General features: G+C 42.3%; 1 pseudogene; it reads left to right on the forward strand.

Moving 5' to 3' along the window:
* The window catches only part of LOC145399266 (uncharacterized), a 368,546-nt pseudogene extending 344,078 nt beyond the window's left edge, over nt 1-24,468 (forward strand).
* Nucleotides 24,469-26,353: the final 1,885 nt, after the last annotated feature.

Consider the following 26,353-nt stretch of genomic DNA (forward strand, 5'->3'; position numbering starts at 1 on the left):
AAATGGCAGGTACAGTATTCAACCACGAGAGTATTAGGGAAGAGTTCAAAAATAATACAGAGACAATTAGGCAAGGAAGCAGTCTGATAGATCAGAGCAGTGATATTGAGGAGAAGATAACACAGGTGAATGAACCTGTGCAAAGCTACAAAAATGATGTGGAAACCACTTATGCTAAAATGGTGAAAGTAAAGAATGACTTAGAAATAAGGGTGGAAGAAAAAAGCATTAAATATTTTAGGAAGTGAAAAGAATAATCCACAACAATCCTAAATTAGTCAGATATTCAGCAGATATCAACAAATCTATAGTAATCACTGGTATAGAGGAGGAAGAAGTAAGAAACAAGACCTCAAGAGACAAAAAGGAGATGGCAAATGTAATGAGCATATTGAAGGACGTATCAGAGGAAATCTGTAGTAAAGACATAGAGGAATACAAAAGTCTGTCTATCTATCTATCTATTGCCAGACGCCTCAATCCCGTTCGGGGTGGCCACAAACAAATTGCCTCCAAGTCGCCCTGTCCCCCGCCAACTCACACCCCCCTCTCTCATATACCTCTCCACCCCATCCCTCCATCTCATCCTCGGCCTCCCCCTCCCTCTTCCCCCCTCCACCTCACTCACATACACTCTCTTCGTCAGTCTTTCACCCTCCATCCTCTCCACAAAAGGTTGGGGAAATATGAGAGAAACAAGTCAAGGCCCCTAAAGGTAACCTTCCAGAGTGTAAACACTGTGGTGGAGATACTAAAAAATGCAAAGAATCTTATGGAAAAAGAGTTCAAAAATGTATGGATAAAAAGATGCCTAACACAAGAGGAACTGGAATTACTGAAAGAGAAGAGGGAGGAAGCAGAAACAAAAAATGAGGGAAGATCAGAGGAGGAGAAGAATACATTTTTTTACAAAGTAATTGGATTGCAGGTACAAAAGTGGTACATAAACAGGAGGGAATAAAAAGGAGGAAGGTAGTAGAACCAAGTCATGACAAGTATATAAACAAGATGATTAAGTTGATGTACTCAAATGTGGATGGAATGGTATCTAAATTATTAGAGATGAATGATTATATCAGAGAAAATGAACCACATATAATATGCCTAACTGAAACAAAATTAACACCAAGGATTTCAAATGACATCCTAAGCTTAGAGGAATACAATATATGGAGAAGAGATAGGAACTTAAAAAAGGGAGGAGGAATTATAATATTAACTAAGAAAAATCTAAAAGTCAAAGAAATAGAACCAGATATACCCTCACAAGTAGAAATGATTGCAGTAGAGATCAATACATCTGAAGGGAAAGTAATTGTAGCCAATTTGTACATGCCACCCAGATCAAACACATGGGAAAGAAGCGAATATGAGGATCTGGCAGAGAGTACAGTTCAGAGTTTAAGAGCATTACTACATAGAATCGAAGAGAAATCAGAAAGAATTATACTAACTGGGGATTTTAATACAATATAAATTGAAATACTCTAGATATAATAAGCCAAGGAAGCTGTTGGGACCAAAAGCTCCTGGATCTCATGCAGGAGTTTTTCCTAACGCAACATGTAAGGGAAAGCACCAGAAAAAGAGGACTCGATGAACCCTGAATGCTAGATCTTATATTTACTAGGCAAGAAAACGATATTGACAATTTAATATATCACTTTCCATTTGGCAAAAGCAACCATGCAACTTCAGAATTGCATATGAGATAGTTAACAGCAATGAAAGTTACAAAAAGAGCCTAAACTATAAAAAAGGGAAACTATCATGACCTAAAGAAGTACCTCTTAGAAACTGATTGGGAAAAGGAGCTTAGAGGACAAGATTTAAATGCTGTATATAAAAAATTCTGTGAACTTTATGAAATAGGAGTCCAGAAGTACATCCCACAGCACAAAGAAGCAGAAAAGAAAAGGAAGAAATAGTTCAATACAGACTGTAAAAAATCAAGAGAAAAAAGAGATTTGCTGTGGAATAGATACAGAAGACACAATAGTGAAAGGGCATACAACAACTATAAACAGGCAAGAAACGATTATACATGAATAAGGAGGGAAGTCCAAAAATAGTTTCAGGAGGATATCATAAATAAAAGCAGTGATCAACCGAAGCTATTTTACAGCTACATCAGAAGCAAAACCAAAGTAAAAGATAAAATACAATCCATTACAGAAGAGGGAATAACCTGTACACAAGAGAAGAATATTTGTGAAGCACTAAATAAGAATTTCCCATCAGTTTTTAGAGAAGAAAAAAGTTTGATAGGGATTGTGTGGAACATGCATGCCCACACGTACTACCAGATATACAAATATCAGAAAAAGAAATACAGGAGGAGTTAAGTAAATTAGACAAAGGAAAAGCAAATGGTCCTGATGAAATTTCTTGTTGGGTACTACATGAATGTGCAAAGGAGTTAAGGAAACCATTATCTTGAGACAAGGTAAACTACCTGATATTTGGAAGAAAACAAACATTGTTCCCTTATTCAAGAAAGGGAATAGACAAAATCCACTCAACTACCGACCAGTATTACTAACCAGTGTTGTAAGCAAGGTATTAGAAATCTGATAAGAAAAGCTTGGGTAAATCATCTAGAAGAATACAGTATGATAACAGAAAGACAGTTTGGTTTCAGAAAAGGAAAATCATGTGTTACTAATCTGTTGAGCTACTATGACAGAGTAACAGAAGCATTAGAGAAAAGAGAAGGATGGGTGGACAGTATCTAATTAGATTTCAAAAAAGCATTTGACAGAGTACCGCACCAAAGACTTCTATGGAAACTGTACCATCAAGGAGGAATCTGAGGCAAACTGTATTGTTGGATGCAGGATTTTCTCATAAAAAGAGAAATGAGAACAGTACTAAGGGGAAATTACTCATCATGGAGAGAAGGGACTAGTGGAGTTCCACAGGGCTCAGTGCTGGCACCAATCATGTTTTTAGTGTATATAAATGATATAGACAGTAACACTGAAAATGAAAGCTATCTAAATATGTTTGCAGATGATGCAAAAATACAAAGGAGAAATACTAACACAGACTCTTGTAAACAGCTACAAGAAGAATTAAATAAACTTCATGAATGAAGTAATACATGGCAAATGGAATTCAGTGTGGACAAATGTCATGTAATCAAGTTTGGTAAAAGTGGAAAAAGACCTGAGTGGGATTATAAGTTTGGAAATAAAACCCTACATACATCAGAAAGAGAGAAGGACCTAGGTGTGATTATCAATTACAGACTGTCTCCGGCTGACCACATCAGTGAGAAGATACGGAACATGTATACACTGCTTGCAAATACAGTAATCCCTCCACTATCCGACGTAATAGAGCCAATGGCACATCTGGAAAGTGGTCCTGTCCGAATAGTGGGCACCAGCCTCCTGGACTGGTACTTATAGACCCTAACGCAGCCTAACTTTGAAAGCCACCGAAATAACTCCCTACCGGACATGAATAGCACCTATTTAAACCTATTTAAGACCCTATTCACACCAATAATGGACATAAAGCATGAAATAAATGAAAAGGAACCAAGAATGAGGAATTAAAAGTGACTGAACCTCAGTCAGGGTACTTACATCACGTTTGTGGCTGCCTTTCTAAGGTTTTGGCAGTGATGAAAATGCTCTTGAAGTACGTACGGTAATCCAGTGTTGTGGTGCACTTAATTCTTTGCACTGTGAGTTATAATTGTTTAACACTGCACATTGTTCTTAACTGCACCACTGCAGTTCTAACTGCCAGATAAACTGCCAATTTGCACTCCACAGTTGATCCTTTGCACTCTAAGTTCAAATTTCTTAACACTGCACAACACTGTAAATTCCCATGTGGTCTAGAGGCGAGGTATTGCAGTATATTCACTGTTTATTCACAAAAAACGAGCACGTGTGGCTTCCAGTGTGATAAGCATCTATTCACAATCGAAGTTAGGGAGTAACTGTTGATGTCGGAGAAACACAGTTGCCAGATCGCAATGGCCACATTACCAATATCCTCAACTTTTATTACCAAATTTAACTTTTTATTACCAAATTCGTAAAGCTAGCATTTATTCTTCACTAATTATATATACAAGTGGAAATACATGTAATCACTCTCCTTATAATTAACAGCATGTTGATTATTTTCACGCTATGTAGGATAGCAGATTAATCAGAGAGAGCAAACAATCCACCATCTCCATCCTATGTATCCTCATACATGTGAAAAATCCGTTTGGTAATGCATTATTCTGATTCATTACCAAACGAATTTTTCATTACTAAATTGGCCCACATTTGGTAATGAAAAATAACAAACGGCAACCCTCACAGGGAAGGGGGGAGGGGGGAGGAAGGAAGGGGTGAAGGGGCCATGGTGTAAGCAGCTGTTTGGCGCCGCGCGGCAATTTGAAATTATGGGTGGGAAAAAATTAGGATTTTGGGGTGATTTTTTTCTTTTTTTGGTCATTTTTCAGTTCCAATGGTCCAGGCCCACAATGTCCGGTAAGTGGGGATGTCCGGAAAGTGGACGTCCGGAAATTAGAGGGATTACTGGGAATAGCGTTCACATACATAAATGAAGACATGCTAAGAAAGATAATAACATCATTCATCAGACCAACCCTGGAGTATGCATCAGTAGTCTGGAGTCCTCATTTCAAAAAAACACATAGACAAGATTGGAAAAATTCAAAGGGCCGCTACAAGATGGGTACCAAGCTTAAGGGATCTAAGCTATGAAGAAAGACTAAAAAAAATGAATTACCAACATTACAGGAGAGAAGGAAAAGAGGTGACATGATTATGCTATATAAATGCATATTAGGGAAGGAGAAAATAGACATAAATGATTACTTAACCAATGGGGAAGCATCAGCAAGAGGACACTGCAAAAAACTGCACAGAAAGAGAGTTGATAAAGACGTAAGGAAATTTAGTTTCCCAAATAGAGCAACTGATCAGCGGAATGCACTACCGAATGAAATAGTGTGTGCCAAAACAATTCACAGATTTAAAGATATGTACGATAAATATGGTTTAAGACGCAGGACAGTACAAGCTTGACTCATTCCTGTAAAAATACAATTAGGTAAGAACAGTTAAGTAAGATCACACACACACACCTCTAACTATCCCTGTCTCTAACTCCTGCTGTCTCCCCCACTCTCTCTTTCAGACTAATTCTTACACATTACATTATTATTTCGTAACAGTATGTTACTTTCAGTTTAAAGTAATGGAAAAAGCATTGCTATTGTATAAATAGCCTTTAAAAGAAAGCCTCAGATCATTTTTACTTTTGTTTTCGTATGTATCTTAAATAGGTATCATTGAAAATATTTACAACTTACATTTACATGAAAATATTTACAAAATCCCTTCACTGTGTACAGCACTGGGTGGGGCACACAGGCAGAGTGAGGCAGAGCGAGCATGAGCAGGAGAGCGAGTGAGTGTATGGCCTTGACAGCTTGGGGGATGGTAGAGGAACAGTTACCTTACATGCCTGCCTATTTTTACCCACGAATCTTGAAAAATGTGGTCACAGTGAAGTTCTTTATTTTAAACCGTTTTAAAACGGCACTGGCACTGGCCGTGGAATTATGTCAGACCGTATTAAAATGGCACTGGCACGTGGTGGGTTAATGCTAAATTATTATCCTAACCTGATTTATGATATTACAGACTGGATAAGTTACCATAGGTTAGTTTAGGTTAGATTAGGCTAGGTTATGGTTAAATAAATTTAGTTTAGACTTCAGGAAAAATATATTGGGAAGAAAAGGGATCTGTATTTTGTTTTTGTTGATTTGGAAAAGGCCTTTGACAGAGTCACTAGAGAGATGGTGAAGTGGGCAATAAGAAAGCTTGGCTTGAAGGAGTGGCTGGTTAGGGTGGTTATAGGTATGTATGTGGGTGCTTGCACCCAGGGAAGAGTGAATGGAGATTTGAGTGATGAGTTTTCTTTGAATGTTGATGTGCATCAGGGGTCAGTTTTGAGTCCCATGTTGTTTATCATGGTACTTGAAGCCCTCTCACGTGACTTCAGAATCGGACTCCCGTGGGAGATGTTGTATGCTGATGATTTGGTGTTGATTGCAGAGAACGAAAGGGAGGCGGAGGAAAGGTTTAGGAAGTGGAGAGATGGTATGGGGCACAAGGGCTTAACGGTAAATGCAGATTAAACAAAAGTGATGATATCTAGGGTTGGTGGCGGTACTGTCAAAGACGAGGGAGAGTGGCCATGTGCAGTTTGCCACAAGGGCATGGGAAGTAATTCCCTCTTGTGTGGTGTTTGTGATAAATGGGTGCACAACAGATGTAGTGGTATCAGAGGTAGACTGCGAGATAATGCTGATTTAGGTGTACGGCATGTCTGGGAGAGCAGGTGGAGATTGTCAGGCATGAAAGGATTGAACTTGCTGGTGAATCTCTTGAGTGTGTGGAAGAGTTTTGTTATTTGGGAGACATGTTGTGTGCTGGAGGTTGTGATAAATGGGTGCACAACAGATGTAGTGGTATCAGAGGTAGACTGCGAGATAATGCTGTGGCTAGGGTGAGAAGTGATTGGAAGTTCAAGGAGCTGTTGCCTCTCCTAACATTGAGAGGACTCTCCCTACATGCTAATGGGTCTTTGTATGCAGCATGGGTTAGGAGTGTAGTGCTGTATGGTAGTGAGACCTGGGGAGTAAAGGAGGAGGATATTCGCAGGCTCAGACGTACAGAAATGACAATGATTAGGTGGATGTGTAGTGCATCCCTGCGTGCAAGGTCTGGAGGGGCTGGTTTTACAATGGAAGAGTTGAGAGGTAGGATGGGACTGGAGTGTATTGGTGTTGTGATGAGGAGAGGTAGATTGAGATGGGTTGGGCATGTGGAGAGGATGAGGGATGATAATTGAGTGAGGAAGGTGAGAAGTGTTAATATTGGGGGTGGGGTTATAAAGGGTAGATCGAGAAAGACATGGGACAAGGTCATTAAGTGTGACCTCAGGGTTAAGGGACTGAACAGGGAGGCTGCAATAGATCTTGCACCATGGAGAGCCGCCATTAGGTGAGCAAGGCCAACACATGCAAGCATGTTGCAGCCTTTAACCCGCCCCGTCCCGACGACGTATGGGTACGTCACCACGATTTGCATTTGCCAGTCCCGGCGACGTACCAGTACGTCGTGCAATTGCAATGTGCATAATTTCGACAATTTTCAAATTTCACGCTTGATTTGCGGTACGTACCCTCGCCTGACCTTCCCCTACCTGCCACCAGGCAGGGACACTCGGCGACCCCGCGCGACCCGCGCTAGCCCGCCACTCGTCCACTCACCTGGTAGCCACGGTCCTGCTCAGACATGGCTAAGAGAGGTCTCTCAGAGAGCGAAATTCAAGTCGCCCTGGACACCTTTACCGGCGACAGTGATTTCCCACTGGATGACGAGGAGATGGACAAGGATTATGTGCAGCCAGAGGAGGAAGAAACCACCAGCAGTGACGAGGAAGTTCTGTCACCCAGGAAGCGGCAGTACGTGACTTACCGTGCTGCTAGGGAGGGGCAGGAGGCAAAGAAGGCACGTGGTAGATCATATCCCTATCCCCAGCGTGCCTTGGAAGCAGAATTCGAGGTCGAGGACGAGGACGGGGACGTGGGACGTGCTGCCACGTGGTATGGGCGGGAGGTGATTACCCATCGTGGCCCAGAGCGCACACCACGTCGTCTAAGCAGGTATGGGCCTAGCATTCTGTTTGGGGCGGTAGGAAGTGAAGTGGAGGGAGTGGGGAGTGAAATGGACATTCCTGGGATTAGGGAAAGTGAGAGTGAGGTGGGTGAGTCATTGCTCTCCCTACGCAGTGTGAGGCGGCAGAGTGGATCACGTGGGCCAGTGCGGGTGCGTTCATTATCACGTGGGGTTGTGAGGGAGGGGGAAGGTGGGGAGGAACCACTCCAAAGCACGTCTTATGCTCCCCAATATCCCCTAACACGTGGTCGAGCAAGGTTGCGTGAGAGAGCACGTGGTGTGGTAATGGAGGGGGAAGGTGGGGAGGAACCATTCCCCAGCACGTCTTCTGCTCCCCAATATTCAACAATTTCATCCCCACAGCCCCCTAATGTTCCTCAAGGCCGTAAGGGTAAGGGAAAGGGAAAGGGTAAAGGCAGAGGGAAGAGGAGTGACAGTGGGGAAGCCCTCCGTACTCCTTCTCCCCAACCTCCCCAACCAGGATCTCCTCCCCACCCAGACGAAGGCGGTGATGGGGACGAGGGATTTGTGTCGTGGGATTGGGAGGATGGGAGTGATTTTCTCCCTCATTCACCCCTTCACTGAGCATGGGCGATCTGGCTGCATTGCACCAGGTATTCACTGTAATTCAAGCAGGTTGGATTTTTTCCACCTGTTTTTCAGTGAGGCCTTCGTAGATCAGATCGTTTTTCAAACAAACCTGTTTGCAAGCGGCCAGCGGCTAGAAAGTGAAAGATTGGGAACAAGGAGTAGGCATTCTATGATTTATGATTACCCTGTCTCCATTCCAGAAATGTTCTTATTTTTTGCCCTTGTCCTTTTGATGGGTGTAATAAGAAAAAATAGAATTCCTGCTTACTGGACTAGGGACCCTGTTATGTTTACCCCCACATTTGGTCAAGTGATGAGCCGTAATCGGTTTCAACAAATTCTAAGTCGCCTCCATTTTTATGATGCTCATGACCCTGCAAATGCAAACAACACTGACAAAATGAGGCGAATTAGGCTGGTCTTTGATCACCTCAGGCAAACCTTTCGATCCTCATTCTATCCCCATAGAGATCTCGTCATAGACGAGAGTCTCGTGTTGTGGAGAGGCAATATTTCATTCAGACAGTATATACCCAGCAAAAGGCACCGTTTTGGGTTCAAGATCTTTGTTGTGTATGACTGTAGGACTGGATACGTGCAAGACATAGTCTTGTACACCGGTGCACAGACAGACATAATAGAAGATCGAAGTATAGGACTTTCGGGAGCAGTGGTAAAGACGATGATACAAGACTACCTTCATCGTGGTCACGTTCTCTACCTCGACAACTGGTACACTAGCCCTCTTCTCGCTCATTATCTTCACAGACATGAAACGGGAGTCTGTGGAACCGTAAAGGTGAACCGGCATCACATGGTCAAGGTAGGGCGGAAACTTGCAAGGAGTGAGGTTGTCTTCTTCAAAGCAAACAACATCCTTGCAACAATGTGGAACCACAACAGAGAAGTAAGCCTCTTGTCCACGGTTCACTGCGCCTTGATGCACCGTACTGATTCTGTTGATTACCATAGCGAGAGCAGGCGTCGTGTTTGGAAACCTGAATGTGTCATGGACTATAATATAAACATGCGCCTCGTGGACCAGTCAGACTCCATGATATCGACGGTAGAGTGTGCCAGGACCACGATGAAGTGGTATAAAAAACTGTTCTTTCACTTGCTAGATATCACTGCTCTGAATTGCCACCACCTTCACACCATGACCACAGGAGTTCAGGAAACCTTTGAAGGGTTTGTGAGGGAGCTCACACGAGAAATCTTTGCTAAGTATGCTGTTGAAAGGCCCCAACAGCGCCCCCGCACTGCCCATATTACCCACACTCCCCAGAGAATATCCGCCCGCCATTTCCCCACTCCTAACCCTCCCCAGCCCAACAGACCTAGGCCCCAGCGCAGGTGTCACGTGTGCAGTCATTCCCAGGTGAGACTCACGACACAGAGGAAGGACACCTGCTATGAGTGCGTGCAGTGTGACGTGGGTCTGTGTATTCACCCATGTTTTAGTGAATATCACACGTTGTTGCACTTTTAGCATGGTGTGAATGCGAAAGGACGCTGAAAATATGAGGTAAATGCGACAGACAGACGCTCTGTGAAAATATCAGTCATGTGGATCGCCAAATATTAGTATAAAGTGCCTACGGGTAGAACATAAGTGAAAACATTGGGTGTAAGTATATAAATCTGCCCTAAGTTGAAACTTACATAGAGAGGGTTGTTTGATTCGATATTCTGTCGCTCAGTGCAATAAATACGGCCCCTTATTATATATTTCTTATTATGTGACATTATTACGGGTATAATATAAGTTCAAATTATTGTATATGATGATGTATATTCTAAGTCAAATATTCATAGCGTGTCTATAAAGATAAGATTTCCTGACGCTTAGTCGAATGAATAAGGCATGTATTAGTCAAAATAAAAGTCAGCAAGTGATAAAGTGAATAATTAGTATATAAGTGTGTGAGTGAATTAGTATATAAGTGTGTGAGTATTATGTATGACGAAACATTCCTTGCGAGGGTATTTTCAGGCGATATTCTCACGCTCACTTGAATAAATAATGGCAGTAAGTATGTACAGTGCATTCTAGGGGTGTAAACGTGTGTAATGTAAGTGGGAAAATATAATTTGAATGAATGAATAAAGTAGATGATGAAACACGAGTGTCTGAGATCGTGGTTGCTACGTGAATAGGCGCTAGCATATCGCTAAATGCCCTCGTAATGAATGATAATAATTGAAAACCTTCACAGTGGTGGAGGAAAGGTTCTATGTAAATGGGAAAATAATTGGAAAGTGATAAAACAATTTGGTATGTTGAAATACGAGTCATAGCGAGTGCGCTTACTAAGCTGATGTGCGCTAAACTTATGCTGCATGTCATCATAATGAATGAAAACATCTGAAAACACTTACAAACAGTTGTAATTGGTAAATTGTCATTGAAACAGAAGTATACAAGTAGAAAAAATGATAGGTTGACTCATACCAGAAACTTAGCATATAGCATGTTACGACTCGGACCTAACTCGCTATGCTCGCGCGATGTTACAATGCTTATTTTATATGTGTCTGAAATCCATTATATTGTTACTGTTATTGTTTATTAGTTCAAATTCAATAAATGTAGAGATGTTGTGTGTTGTTTGTCCCATTATTCCTTACCATAGAAAACGTAAACGCATATCCAGCCCATTACAGAATACGATACCTGCGGGGGGAAACCGCACCTGTAGAGACCACTTATAGACCGCAGAGACCACTTTTTTCAGGATTTTCCATCGTTTCTCGACCTAAGCGGAAGTTTTAGAAGAAAAAAAATTTTTCCAAAAAGGCTCGGGACTGGGGGATGTCATAGGTGCGGAAAGGCTCGGGACGTGACGGGTTAAAAATGAAATGAAACAAATTGTGTTAGGTTAGGTTAGGGTTGGCTTGGTTAAGTTGGGTTAAGTTATATTGTTAGGTTGGACAGTTTAAGTGATGTAACATGTGTGTTTGAATAGATTCAGTAAGGCTTGGCTTGTAGTAATAAGTATTGAACTAGGCTCATATTGTCCTGTCTTAATTATTATGGATATCTAGGGAGAAATTTATTCAGCTTATGGAAAAATATACTGAACTGGAAGGGTTACACACGAGGTACTATCCATAATTTTCTGGACTAGTGCTATATGAATTTGAAAACTCACCATAGCTCCTATTGGCCACCATCACCCTCAAAGTAGTTCCCTTGCGCATTGATATAGCGGTCCAAGCGCTTCCTCCCTTGCTGAAATGCTCCCTGGAAGTCCTTTTTGACGAGAGTGTCAAGCACCTCCTGCTGTTCGTTCTGGATATCCTCAGTGGTTTCTAAATAATGCCCTCGCAGCTTAATCTTCATTTTTGGGAACAGAAAAAAGTCATAGAGGGCCTGGACAAGAAGGCTTCATCAGAGGCAAGTCCAAGAAGCTCAGTGCAGTCATTGACGCATTGCTGCATGTGGTCAGCTGTCAGGAGCCTGGGGACAAATTTGGCTGTGATGGGGCACTTGCCTAATTCTTCAGTTAGAATCCTCTGACATGTCACAAAACTAATTCCCACCTCCTCACAAAGGTCCGGCCATTATTCTCTCATTTAAAACTATAAGCAGTCTGTTGCACAACATAGTATAATTTTAGCAAGGTTTTGACTCGATAAAGGCCATTTGTAACACACACAAGAAGATATTTTCATACATGACATTCATCTTGGCCACCAATCTGCTTCACCCCACCAGTTCCTAACTCGTGGCAATATCCCATTTGCCTCTTACCTTTCTCAAATGCCACTGTAAATGGTTTAGTGCATAACACAGTAAAATTTAAGGCAGGCTTGGACACAATAAAATTCATAAATAACAAAAAAAAAATTTTTATGGACAAAGTGAGACCTGGGCAGTGAAGGAGGAAGATATTCGCCGGCTCAGACGTACAGAAATGACAATGATTAGGTGGATGTGCAGTGCGTCCCTGCGTCCAAGGCCTGGAGGGGCTGGGTTTATGATGGAAGAGTTGAGAGGTAGGATGGGACTGGAGTGTATTGATGTTGTGATGAGGAGAGGTAGATTGTGGTGGTTTGGACATGTAGAGAGGATGGGGGATGATAATTGGGTGAGGAAGGTGAGAAATGTTAATATTGGGGGTGGGGTTATGAGGGGTAGACCGAGAAAGACATGGGGCGAGGTCATTAAGTGTGACCTTAGGGTTAAGGGACTGAACAGGGAGGTTGCAATGGATCGTGCAGCGTGGAGAGCTGCCATTTGGTGACGAAGCCCGACACATGCAAGCATGTTGGAGCTTTTAAAAACGAAACAAAACGAAACGAACAAAGTCAGTGGAATCCATTCCTACTCACTTAGCTCACCCAACTCGGTGTGACTAAAGACTGAATCGGCACTTTTCACTGGAAAATATATATACAGTAATCACTCTGATATCCGGACGCCCAATAATCGAACATCCCCACTACCCGGACATAATCGTCCTGGGATCCAACATTCCCAAAATGATCCGAACCCCCCCCCCCTCCCCCCCCAAAAAAAATCCTGTCTGTAATTTGAACTTACCGCGCGTGCTGCAGGAGAGCATTGTTTTGGCGCGTCATTCCTCCGACGTCCGATAGAGCGCCCCTGCATCCTCCCCACTTTCCGCCTGTCTCTCGCCACGAGTGCACGCTCGTCGTAATGGCTGCCCACATGATCACTTTTGTGGTGGTGCCCTACCTGCTGCAAGGCCTCCTGCTGCTCTCAGGCCTCCTCTTAGTGTGTGTGATGATGGCCCCGCCACTTGAGAAAAGGAAGAGAGTGGTGTTGACTCTGGAGAAGAAACGGGAGATATTGGAGAAAGTAGATGCGGGGTGGTCTTCTTCCCGCATTCTCCACGAGTTTAACCTGGCCCGGTCCACTTTGTTCGATATCAAGAGGTCCCGAGACAAACTCATGCAGTACACGGCTGACTTCTCGTCGCGAAGCAAACACAACGTGGAAAGGAAGGTTATGTTTACCCCCAAGTTTGCAGAAATCGACCGATCCACGTTGATTTGGTATCGACAACAACGTGCTGCTGGTGTGATGGTACGTGGAACGGAGCTGAAGGCTGCTGCTGAGAAGTTCGCCAGGCTTCACGACGCCCTAGACTTCAAGGCATCCGAGGGTTTGCTCTTCGCGTTCAAGTTGTGGCATGGCCTTACCAACCGTAAAGCACATGGTGAAGCATTGGACGCTAACGAGGATGGAGTTGATGAGTTTCAGCACAAGGTGAAAGGCTTGATTGACAGGGAGGGCCTAACTCTCGGTCAAGTCTACAACGCTGACAAAACTGGCCTATTCTATCGCTCGCTGCCAACGAACACTCTAGCCGAGGAGACGGAGAAGTGTGTACCTGGCTGCAAGCTTTCCAAGGAATGGATATCTGCTTTGTGTTGTGCCAGTGCTAACGGCATGCACCAGCTTAAGCCCGTTGTTGTTGGCCGTGCAAAGCAGCCTCGGTGCCTTCGTGGGGTGATGGATGTCCTTCCTGTCGTCTGGTACCATTCTTTGAAGGCATGGTTCACAGCTGTGATCTTCAAAGACTGGTTTCTCCGTCACTTCGTCAAGGAGATCATCCATTACCAGACGAAGACGGAATCCCGCGCGACCAGGTAAAGGCCCTCCTTCTTCTCGACAATGCACCTGCCCACCCGTGCGACAAGGACTTGGTTGCTGAAAATGGCCGTATTAGGTGCATGTTTTTTCCACCTAATATGACTGCTCTCATCCAACCAATGGACCAAGGAGTGATCGTGGCAACAAAGCGCCTATACCGTCGGAAGTTCCTGGACGAGGTGATGGTTGTTCTCGAGGACGAGGACGAGCGCAGGGAGGGACGGGACACATGAGGCAAGCGGACTTTGGAAAACCTTCGCCGCTACAACATCAAGTCTGCGCTGTACAACTGGGCTAGTGCATGGAAGGAAGTCCCTGTGAAAACTCTTGAAAATGGTTGGTCTTGTCTGTTTCTCGGAACAGATGTGGAGTACGATTTTCTAGGGTTTGACGTGGATGACTTCCATGCATGGCTACGTACGCACGGCGACGATGTTGATGTGGACGATGTTCGTGGGTGGTTGGACGACGACGAGGGCGATCCTGGGTATCAGACGTTGTCTGATATCGAGATCGCGTCTTCGGTTGCAGGTGTCAGTACCGAACTTGAAGATTCCGACGCTGAAGGCAACGATGATGCGGACTCCTCTCAGCAGGACACTACTCCAGCCATCCCCAAGCTGAGCGCACTCCGGGAACATCTAGAGTTCGTCCTAGACTACCTGGAACTCCCAGACTGCGACAGGGAGATGGGGCCTTTGGGACTCATGGAGGAAGTGCGTGCTTTCAGGCAGCGCATCATCAATCGTCAGAATTGTCGGTCATTGCGCCAATCAACCATTGACAGTTTTTTCAGGCCCGTGACCCCCGCTGTGCCCAGCCCTGGCTCCACTCCGTTGCCTCCCCAAGACAGGCCCTCATGCTCTGAGCCACAGCCCAGCACATCAGCCACGGTGGAGTCACCACTCGACGTGAGTTTGCGGCTGTCTTCAGAGTCCTCTGCAGTGGGTACGCCATCACCACGACCCAGCGATGCACCCCTAGGTCGCCTGCCAGTGATACTCTCGGACTCTGACAGTGAATAAACAGCAAGAACTTCTCCACTAGACCACACGGGAATTTTGAGTGTTGTGCAGTGAAAAATACAGTGTGTTGTGTTAAGGATTTAAAGTTGTGAGAGAAAAGACTCTATAGAAACAAAATTTAACGTAAATAAACTTGTTTGTTTTGGCTTTGGAAAATGGAAAGAATGGGAAAAGTTAAAGTGCAACACTTAGGAAGTTACAATGGAGCATTATTTAGACAAAAGTGCACACTGTGAAGAGAACGGACTTCTGTGTGTTATTGACTAAGTTCAGTGCAAGACTTCAGGAACAGTGTACTGCAAATGCTTCAGGAAATCGTTCATACCGTCAGAGTCCGAGAGGAGGCGGTTATTCATCAAGGTGGCCAGGGACTTGCTGTAAGTAGCCAGAATGTTTCATACTGTACTTTTTTCCATACTATACTTACCTCATTTCACTCTTTAATGTCCTTTATTGGTGTGAATAGGGTGTTAGTAGCTATGCATGTGCAGTAGGAATGTGTTTTTCTGAGTTAGGCTAGGTTAGGGTCCATAAGTACCAGAATGTTTATTAATGTATGAACATACTTCTAAACCCTCATTTTATGTTTCTTTTGCATTTATTTCAGTCATTTATGTGCCTTATTGGTGTGATTTGGGTGTTAAATAAGTGCTATGCATGTCCAGAGGGAGTTGTATAGGTGTTTCTCTGAGTTAGGGTCCATAAGTACAAGTCTATAAGCTGGGGCCCAATATCCGGACAAAACCAATAACCGGACGTACCTATGGCTCTATTACGTCAGATATTGGAGTGATTACTGTATATTTTTTTTCGCCACGGTGGCTCATCTATCTATCTACAGCCAGACGCCATAATCCTGTAAGGGGTGGCCATTTGACTTTGAGTTAGTTGTTTTACGAGGAGGGACACTAACCCTCCACCAACCCACTTGACACGTAGGGAGCACGTATGGTTTGATTATATGGTTACCACCCAGCGTTGTAAATGGTTTCTTGGCTTACAGGAAACCACTAGGCTTGTCACTCAATGTAAAGCCACCTGTAAAGGAAAGAAAAGCAATAAGAAGTGACAGGAAAGATGGGAGAAATAGGAAGAGAGGAGGACAGGCACAGAAAAAGAATGATACAGGCTACGGAAGAAGTAGGCAGCACTACATCAAGTGAGTGGATGATGGTCGCCACCACCTACCACAAAACGGTGGCTCATACACACCTAATTATCTGAAATCCGCTAAAAAAAAATGTACTTAATATAACCCAATTAATAAATTAGGTTTCAGAGCTAAAATGCGCCAATGTTAACAGATATTTCCCCTTCAGATCATCAGTGTTTGTATCTCGGTCAGCTGATGAGTGGTTGGCCAATGTTGGCCCCCTTGACAGACTTCTATTTTGCATAAATATTTAGTACAAAAAAATGTATCTGCATTGTAAATCGATATTTATACAAAACAAAAGTCAGTCAAGGTGAGTTGTTAGGCTAGAGGCAAAACACTTCTGCTGTCTTCAAGCAGTTTTCACTCTGAATCCTGATTTTCTGTGAATGATTAAATTAAGCACAAATTTTTTTGATTGAATTTCAAATAATTAGGTGTGAAAACCTATATGGTGATAAAGATTAAAATATTTTCCAATTAAAATTGCCAATTCTGTCCAAGATCGAGATCACATTTGATGACTGCGTGTTTGTATCTCAGTCATCTGATGAGTGGTTGGTTCACCTCGTGGTGTTCCATTCCTTGTTCATTTTCCTCTTTTTCCTCAGCTTTCTGATCTTCCTTCATCGTACCCTCCACATTCTCGTCAACAACTGTCTAAACAACCATTCTTAGGGTTGTAGCTAGCAAAATACTGTACTGCTATTGTGTCAGTTATTATTATTGTTATTGTGTCACTGTTATTATTTTATGTACTGTGTATGTTTGTTCATCATTCATTCATTGCCAGACGCCATGTATCCCAATCGGGGTTATGTTGGTATATGTAGCCTACATACCAGAATGCTTTAGAATATCGGAATAATTGCAGGACAGTATTGGAGAATTCGGACAAAGGATGGTAATAGTCCAGGGAATGGGATGTGGGGCCGGACTTTTGTGATTCCCAGACTGGTCTCCTCCCCTGTTAGTCCGGGAAATCCAGGGTTGAGTGTACTGCCATCTAGAGGCGAATCACGCTACTACAATCCATTTAGGAGTCGTGATCCCTGTCCTGAAAATTTTGGATAGCACCTCGTATGACTGAATCCAGTGCAGTTACCATTTTTAACATCCTATAATTCTAAAGGGATTTGGTGGTGACAGAACGTAGAATGTAAGTCCTATGATTCTAGAGGGTTTTGGCGGTGACAGAATGTAGAATAAGTCAGTGTAACAGCACTAGGCTGATACCGGAAGCATCTAGTCTACATATGGAAACACATGTGAGAGCAGTCAGTAGCTACCTGTTGTGTAGTGGTGCAGAGGTGGCACTAGGTGGAGTAACTTGGCACCCATATCACCACACAGGACTTTCCAGATGTGTGATAGTCAGTGGTTGTTTTTTGTTGCTGATCAACCCCAGACTGTCTGGCCAAGCAGACCCATCAGCTACAGGCAAGCAGCACTACAGGGTTGTCCCATGTAATGACCTGATGTTCGTTTGTGGCTGACAGTGCCTGACCCAAGCAGGGTGCAGGGAATACTGTGCATTGGTTCCTGGATGAATGCCACATTTGCATCTCCTCACCCAGTTAACAGGGGCACCATAGCAGGCTCCACTTCACCCTATAGTGTGATTGTATTGTTATCAGCTGGAGTTTTAATGGTTTCCTGGGTTATAGGAAACTGTTAGGCTTGTCACTGAGCATAGAGCCACCTGATATGGAAAGGAAAGTAATTAAAAATAACAGCAGGGGAAGGGAGAGGTAAGATGAGAGGAAGGCAGACACAGAATTAAAATTAGAAGGGGGAAGGGAGAAGTTCAGTACTGCCATACATCAAGTGAGTGGATGATGGTTGCCACCACCTACTACCTTCAGTCATTGTTTAAATTATGTAATTACAATTGCTGTATGTATCTTTGTTTTTAGGAATACTGTACATTTAAGTTTTACTGGTTTCTGTATTTCCTCAGGAAGTACATATTAATCTGTTGATTCCAGGCCAGTGACCTCTAAAAGTATTACTTAGTTGCATTGATGTAACATTAAGTTTTTTTTTTTTTTTTTATGCGAGGAAGAAGGAACCAAAGGCCATGAGCCCGCAGTAACAGTTCCCTCCAAGAGAAAAACAAAATACAATAGAGAGCCAAATTCAAGATCCGATCATTTTGAGATGCCTGGACACACTACGTTTGAAAGACTGGAGATCATAGGCAGCAGGAAATACAGACAGAGGGAGACAGTTCCAGAGCTGACCTGTTGCATAAATGAAAGACTGGGAGTAACGGTTTACTCTTGCATTAGAGAGTTGGACAGAAAAGGGATGAGAGTTTGCTGCCAGACGGGTGCTACGCATCCGTCGTAGAGGTGGAGGAATGCAAGCAGACGGTTCAGAGGAGCAGTGACCATTAAAGTAGCGATAGAAAGGAGATAAAGATGCAACAGTGCGGCGAAGAGACAGAGGTTGAAGGGAGTCAGTAAGAGGAGGAGAGTTAATGAGATGAAAAGCCTTTGACTCCACCCTATTGAGAAGGGCTGTATGTGGGGAGCCTCCCCACACATGAGAGTTGTACTCCACACAGGGGCGGATAAAACCCCTGTATAGAGTCAACAATTGTGCAGGGGTAAAGAAAGAGCGGAGTCGACTTAGCACACCCAATCTCTTGGGAGCAGATTTTACAAGAGATGTAATATGATCTTTCCAAGATACTTGTCCAATGGATACTCTACTGTTGTGTATGTAATGAAGTGATCTGTGATTCAGGTGTGTGGTGAGAGAACAGCTGGACACGCACAAGGCAGCTTGCAGTCAGTTCATCAGAGGAGCTGATGTGGACCCTGCGGTTCGCAGCTAAAAGGTAATGATTGTGCCAAGACTCAAATCTTCATGTTGATGATTCTGGCTCTGCCTTTATAAAGTGTTGTACTGTAAACCATTGTTTTGCATGGCTAATGTATTACCAGGTTATACCGTGCATTGTGCAAATGGAATCTGCACAAAAAGAAGCTTAAGAATCTTCTTGTTTTGGTATTGGGGAGAAGTGAATCATAAATTTTCCCAAAGGTCCCTCTTTTGGCTCTTTAAAAAGTTTTTTTTTTTTCTCTCTCTCTCTCTCTCTCTCTCTCTCTCTTCTATACAGGAATGTTTACAGTAGTGTGGCTTACTGTCAAACTGCCCTTATTGATGGTATCCATGTCTCTGATGCACAATAATGAGGTGGCAGGAAATTCAGAATACATTCCAAAAATAATATAGCAGTTACTTGATGATTACTCATGGAAGGAATGTCACATTTCAAGGGTTGAAGATGTATTGATCATGAATGTCAGAGTAAAGTGATATTAAATGTTAAATAAATTGTATTTTTTGTTTATAACAGTTCATGTTGTACACAGAGATTAACAAACCAGCCCTTAATAAGACAAAGACACAGCATTTTTTCTTTATCTATCTATCTATTGCCAGATGCCTCAATCCCGTTTGGGGTGGCCACAAACAAATCGCCTCCAAGTCGCCCTGTCCCCCGCCATTTCACTGCCCTGCTCCCAACTCACACACCCCTCTCTCATATACCTCTCCACCTCATCCCTCCATCTCATCCTCGGCCTCCCCCTCCCTCCTCCCCCCTCCACCTCACTCACATACACTCTCTTCGTCAGTCTTTCACCCTCCATCCTCTCCACATGGCCAAACCACCTCAGTGTGTTCCTCATAACACTTCCTATCACATCCACATCAACACCACAACGCTTCTTTATATCCTCATTCGTCAGCCTGTCTCTCCATGTGACTCCACAGGCTCCTCTTAAATAACTCATTTCCACTGGTCTCACTCTTGACTTGTGTCCTTCCAACAACGTCCAAGCTTCACTTCCATACGTTAGAGTTGGTATCACAATACTGTCATGTAGTAACTTTTTCACTTCCATGCTCACTTCCCTGTTTCTTATCACTGCTTTCAGAGAACCAGCAACCTTTCTTCCCGTTTAAGGACTTCACCCTCCAAACCTCCATCCTTACTCATCACACTACCCAAGTACTTAAACGTACTCACATTTTCCAATTCCTCACCATCCAACCACGTTGTACATTCACTGACTTCACCTCTCTCAAAGACCATCACTTTACTCTTCCCTACATTCAACCTTTAAATTCCATTTCTTACACAATCTCCCAAACTCATCCACCAAGCCCTGCAGCTCCCCTTCGTCTTCATTCAACAACACAGTATCATCTGCAAACAACAGTACAGGGAGTTTCCAAACACTATCCTCTCTCACCAGGGCCACTCCAACATCCACTACCCTACCTTGTACCTCTTTTATTACCCCATCCATGTACAGATTGAACATCCATGGAGACATGGCACATCCCTGTTTCAACCCAACTTTCAAAGAGAAAAATTCACTTAGTTCACCATCCACACGCACTGCAGCCTTCGCACCATCGTACATACTCTTCACAACATTCAACAACTTCCCATCTACTCCATATATTCTTAACACTTTCCACAATCCTTGTCTATCCACCCTGTCATATGCTTTCTCCAAATCCATGAAAGCCGCATACAACTTCTTTCCCTTTTCTAGAAACTTTTCCACTAAAGATCTAAGAATGAATATCTGATCTACACAACCTCTTCCCTTCCTAAAGCCTCCCTGTTCTTCTCCAACTAATTTCTCTGTTCTTTCTCTAACTCTGTCAATAAGTATCCTACCATACACTTTTCCTATTATACTAAGAAGACAGATGCCCCTATAATTACCACACACTTCTTTTTCCCCTTTTCCTTTTGTACAAGGGAATAATTATACCTGACTTCCAATCCTCCGGGACTCTACCTTCCTCCCAGGCCAATCTGCACATCTTCCACATCCATTCTACTACTATCTCTCCCCCATGCTTCAGCATTTCACCACACACTCCATCAATTCCTGGGGCTTTCCCCGATTTAACTTTCCTCATTGCTTCCACAACTTCTATCCTACTGATTTCTTCCTGTCTTCTCACCTCCCTTCTTCTCCCAGCCATTCCCCAGCCACTTATACTCGCATTACTTCCATCCTTTATGTTCATCAATTCCTTAAAGTGTTCTCTCCATCTGCTCACTTTTTCTTCCTTCTCCACCAGCAATCTACCATTATTATCTTTCACTCCCCTGCTAACGTCACTTCCACCCTGTCTTACTCTTTTCACCTCTTTCCAGAACATTCTCTTACAGTCCCTCCACTTTACACTCAAATTCCTTCAAAATTCCTCATCCACTCTCTTCTTACTCTCTCTTACTAATCTTTTCACCTCTCTCTTTCTCTCTACATATAACTCTCTCTTCCTCCTCTCAGCGTCTTCCATGCCCCTATTTCTCATCCATTCATTGTATGCTTTCTTCTTTTGTGCCACAGCCTGTCTCACCTCTTCAGTCCACCACGCTGTTTCTTGCACCCCCCTCTGTCTTCTCTTCCATCCACACACCGCATCACATGCTGCACATATTTCTTCTGTAAATATCCTACACACACCTTCCATGTCTCCCATCTGCTCCAATTCATATTTGCCCAGTCGTTCCTCCACTTCTCTCTTATACTCTTTAGCTTTTTTTATATACATTTTCGTGTGTCTTTTATTGCAGTGCAAATTGAATAACCATAAAAATGAATCTGATTTTTCCTTTCCCTCTCTGCACAGCATAAATGAGCTCATGCAAAAGCAGGGTTCATTGGACGGTGTTATTAAGTTGATGGAGATGCTGGTCTAAAGGCGACTGTTGTTCCAGGTTCACAGCTGGAGTCAGAGCAATAAAGCAGTCGTAAACACTGTCGTCATCAGGGTGCTGCCTGAGTAATGGATGATAAGTATAAAACAGGACTGAGGGCACATCTTATGTTGGGTTAGCATATCCAGCAAGAGGTACCTCGCGAAACAACTTATGGGTTATTATCTATGTAGTGTCCTGTGGAAGATTTGTTTTTTCTCACATAGGAACTGATTTCGGATGATTTACCTGGTGTGGTATCCTTTGCAGTATCTGTTGCTGCAGAGACAGTAGGTAGCAGCTATTGAAATAAGGAAGATGGTGGTAATATCAGTCTGAATTGACAGCTTGACTCAGCAGTGATCTGTATATTTAAAGTTACGGTTCAGAAGCATTCACGTGTTAGCAGTGTTTAATCCTTTGGCTGTGGTAGGTGATTGTGGTCGCCCTACTAATTATTCTTCATGATGCGTCTGGCGACTTCAATCCGCAGCCGAAAATAACAAATTTCCTTCCACACATCTGTTGTTTTTGTATAAATACAGTAAGTTTTTATTTCGTTTATGTGCCAAAAAAAACATTGTGTATAGTGTACATATACAAGTGGAAAACCTTCCTTGAAGTAAATAATCTCGTCATTATAGCAAAATTAGAGAATACCAATAACTATTTTCGCATTTTGTTCTGAGAACATTACAATTTTCTTGTACATGAACGGTAAATTTTGATCTCTCTTATGTGGCAAAGAACAGTGTACATGTTTGTAGTGTGGATATACAAGTGAAAAACCTTGCTTGACATAAATCTCGTCATTATTGGAAAATTACACAATAGCAAAAATTATTATTGCATTTTTTTTTTTTCTCAGAGGATCACAATTTTCTCGTAGAGAAAGATGCATTTTTGACCATTATCACACACAAAAAATGGAAACTTCATGGTCATTTCCTGTTGGAAAAGTAACAACAAAGTTATAATTAGCACATTCATTTTCTAAGAATTTAGGCTGTGTAATGATAGGTTGCAGCCAAAGGGTTGAAGGAAGAATAGTCTTTGTTGAAATTTTATCCATTTTATGTAATTACAATTATTATCCAGTAATAGTGATGAATTTTTGACAGTTATTGTTCATTGTAATGGAAGCAGCTGATGACTGAGCATTGGCACAGTGAAGGTAAGTCATCCTGTTGGTGGTAGACAGTAAGATTAACACCAAGGTAGAGTATCTGAAGTATAGTGGAAGTTGAGAGAGGTGGAAGGAATGATATAATGGAGGTGGTAAAGGAAGAATCAGATGTACAGTCAGAGTGTGAGGTGGGTGACAAAATACTGGAGGTGGTAAAGGAAGAACCAGATATACAGTTAGAATGTGAGGTGGGTGACAAAATACTGGAGGTGGTAAAGGAAGAACCAGATGTACAGTTAGAATGTGAGGTGGGTGACAAAATAATGGAGGTGGTAAAGGAAGAACCAGATGTACAGTTAGAATGTGAGGTGGGTGACAAAATATTGGAGGTGGTAAAGGAAGAACCAGATGTACAGTTAGAATGTGAGGTGGGTGACAAAATGTTCCTCAGTGACAATGAGACTGTCCTGGATACAGTGTCCTCAGCTGAAGTTAAGCAGTTTAGATGTTTAGAGAGTGGTAAAGCATTTGCTTTTAAGAACAGTCTTATCCAGCATGCAGTTGTTCATTCAAGAGTGAAGAATTTCAAGTGTGATGAATGTGGTAAACAATTTACAGATAAGAGTACTCTCACCAAACATCTATTAATTCATTCAGGAGTGAAGAATTTCAAGTGTGATGAATGTGGTAAACGATTTGCACAGAACCCACCAAACACCTATTAATTCATTCAGGAGTGAAGAATTTCAAGTGTGATGAATGTGGTAAACGATTTGCAAGGAAGGTTCATCTCATTCAGCACCTATTAGTTCATTCAGGAGTGAAGAATTTCAAGTGTGATGAATGTGGTAAACGATTTGTAAGGAAGGGTGTTCTCACTCAACACCTATTAATTCATTCAGGAGTGAAGAATTTCAAGTGTGATGAATGTGGTAGACGATTTGCACAGAAGAGTGATCTCACCAAACACCTATTAATTCATTCAGGAGTGAAGAATTTCAAGTGTGATGAATGTGGTAGACGATTTGCAGAGAAGGGTGATCTCACCAAACACTTATTAGTTCATTCAGGAGTGAAGAATTTCAAGTGTGATGAATGTGGTAAACGATTTGCACAGAAGGGTGATCTCACCAAACACCTATTAATTCATTCAGGAGTGAAGAATTTCAAGTGTGGTGAGTGTGGTAAACAGTTTGGTCTGAAAAGCAATCTTAGCAAACACTTATTAGTTCATTCAGGAGTGAAGAATTTCAAGTGTGGTGAGTGTGGTAAACAGTTTGGTCTGAAAAACAATCTCACCAAACACCTATTAAATCATTGTAAAAAGAAGAGTTTCTAGTGTGCTTAATGTGGTAAACAGTTGACTCAGTTGATGTCATCTGACACTGTTTAATTCATTAAGGAGTGAAGATATTCAAGTGTGATGAATAGGGTGAACAGTATTATTATGATCTCTCCAGTGTCAGTTCAGGAGTGAAAGAATTTGAAATGTGATGACTGGAAAACTGTTTAGAAAAAATTCTTATTCACTTGGCACCTGACAGTTCATTCTAGTGTAAGAACAATTATATAGTTATGATAAATGTGGCAAAACTTGTTGAAGAAATCAGGCTTTAACCAGGCAAGGTGCCATTCACTAACAAGTGAGGGAGAAGACATGTTTTATCTCTTAGGCTGGATTTTTTTTTTTTTTTTTTAATAATGACAGGGGAAGGAAAAACAAATGATTGAAAAAAAAAATAATCCATACACCAGCTTACTGGTGTCCTCTGTTCATAAAATATCTGTAACAGTCAGACTTAAACAGCTGTAGGTTTAAGTTTGGAGGGAAACATCTCCGGGAAAGTGAGTTCCAAAGAGAAGCAGCACGGGGAATGAAAGAATTCTGATAGGCAGAAGTTCTGCAATATGACTGAATGACATTTCAGTCATGAGCGCTACCAGATGCCCGAGTAGCACGAGGGAAGGCATGGAGAGATGGCAACATGGATGCAACTTCGTCTGAGCATTTGCCATAAAAATCTTTGTAAAATAATGCAAGGGAGGCAACATTCCTTCGTACTTGTAGGGGAGGTAGTTTATTTGTAATGGCAGGGTTGTTAATCATTCTAACAGCCTTGTTCTGAATTTTGTGTAATTGTTTTAATGCAACCTCTCCACATCCATTCCACAAGGGTGAGCAACATTCAAGCTGAGAGCGCACGTGACTCTTATAAATTACAGCTAACTGCTCGTCTGTAATGGAAAATTTTTATAAGTGGATTGTAGAAAAAAAAAAAAAAAAAACGAGTGCATTGGTCTGTAGAGCGCCTTTAGCTACTATTGGTCCTTGTGGCAGGCCACCCCTCATGCAGCATGTCATACGATCTACTGAGCCAAGACACCATTAACCATGAGTGATAAAATAATATCAAACTCTAGATACAGTAAACCCTTAATATACTGAACCCTCTTTCAATGAATTTCAGTTTTAACGACCACTTTGAGTTGGCCGAACGTTCTTTTAAAGAACTTTTTTTTTGGTACAGTAATAGAATGGATGCGCAGGAAACACCTACCAGCATTGTGTCCCCCCCACACACACACACACACACACTGTGTGTGCATTAAACACATGTTTAATATACATGCAGCTGTTCTGTACTGTTTGCATTGCTATACTCTGCTAGGTAATACAGTACAATATTTACTGTAATGTAACAGCTGATATACAGTGAGTTTACCCACACTTTCCCTGTAAATACCGAACAACAAATGTACAGTAGTGTATGGGCAATGTACAGTATAGTGCAGATTTGTAGTGGTTTTCAATGACTGTGCCAGTGGTGGAATGCAGTTTATGTTTAATGTACATGCAGCTGTTCTGTACTGTTTGTTTTGCTATTCTCTGATACGTAGTATTTAATGTAACAGGTAATGTACAGTGTCAGTTTTCTTTACCAACACTTTCCATGTAAATACTGAATGACAAATGTACGTAGATTTATCTGAGGTCTATTTGCAGTCTTTCATTGCAGTGCAGTTACTCCCAGAAAGGTAAGAATAAAAACATCAGTAAGTAAATAGAGCATTTATTAAGAAAATAACCATTTAGACCTACCTGTATGTTATTGTGTATGAGTTACGGCCAAACAGTGCTGTATATTTAACAGTCTTTGTTCGGTAAAAGCCACAACGCCTGGGAAATTATTGAACAGCATGGTGTTTGGCTGTAATGTCAAGGGTCTGGTACAAATTAGTTGATTATATTGAGAGTGCACTGTATTAGGAGAGGGCTGTTCACCGTGATAGTTGTACAGGAGTACAGGGCATTCATTTAGTACACAGTAAACTGGGCAGCAAGGTACACTATATCCTGCACA

The sequence above is a fragment of the Coenobita brevimanus genome, chromosome 48, assembly GCF_032717465.1.
Source record: "Coenobita brevimanus isolate Jiangsu-jjx chromosome 48, ASM3271746v2, whole genome shotgun sequence".
Lineage (NCBI taxonomy): Eukaryota > Metazoa > Arthropoda > Malacostraca > Decapoda > Coenobitidae > Coenobita > Coenobita brevimanus.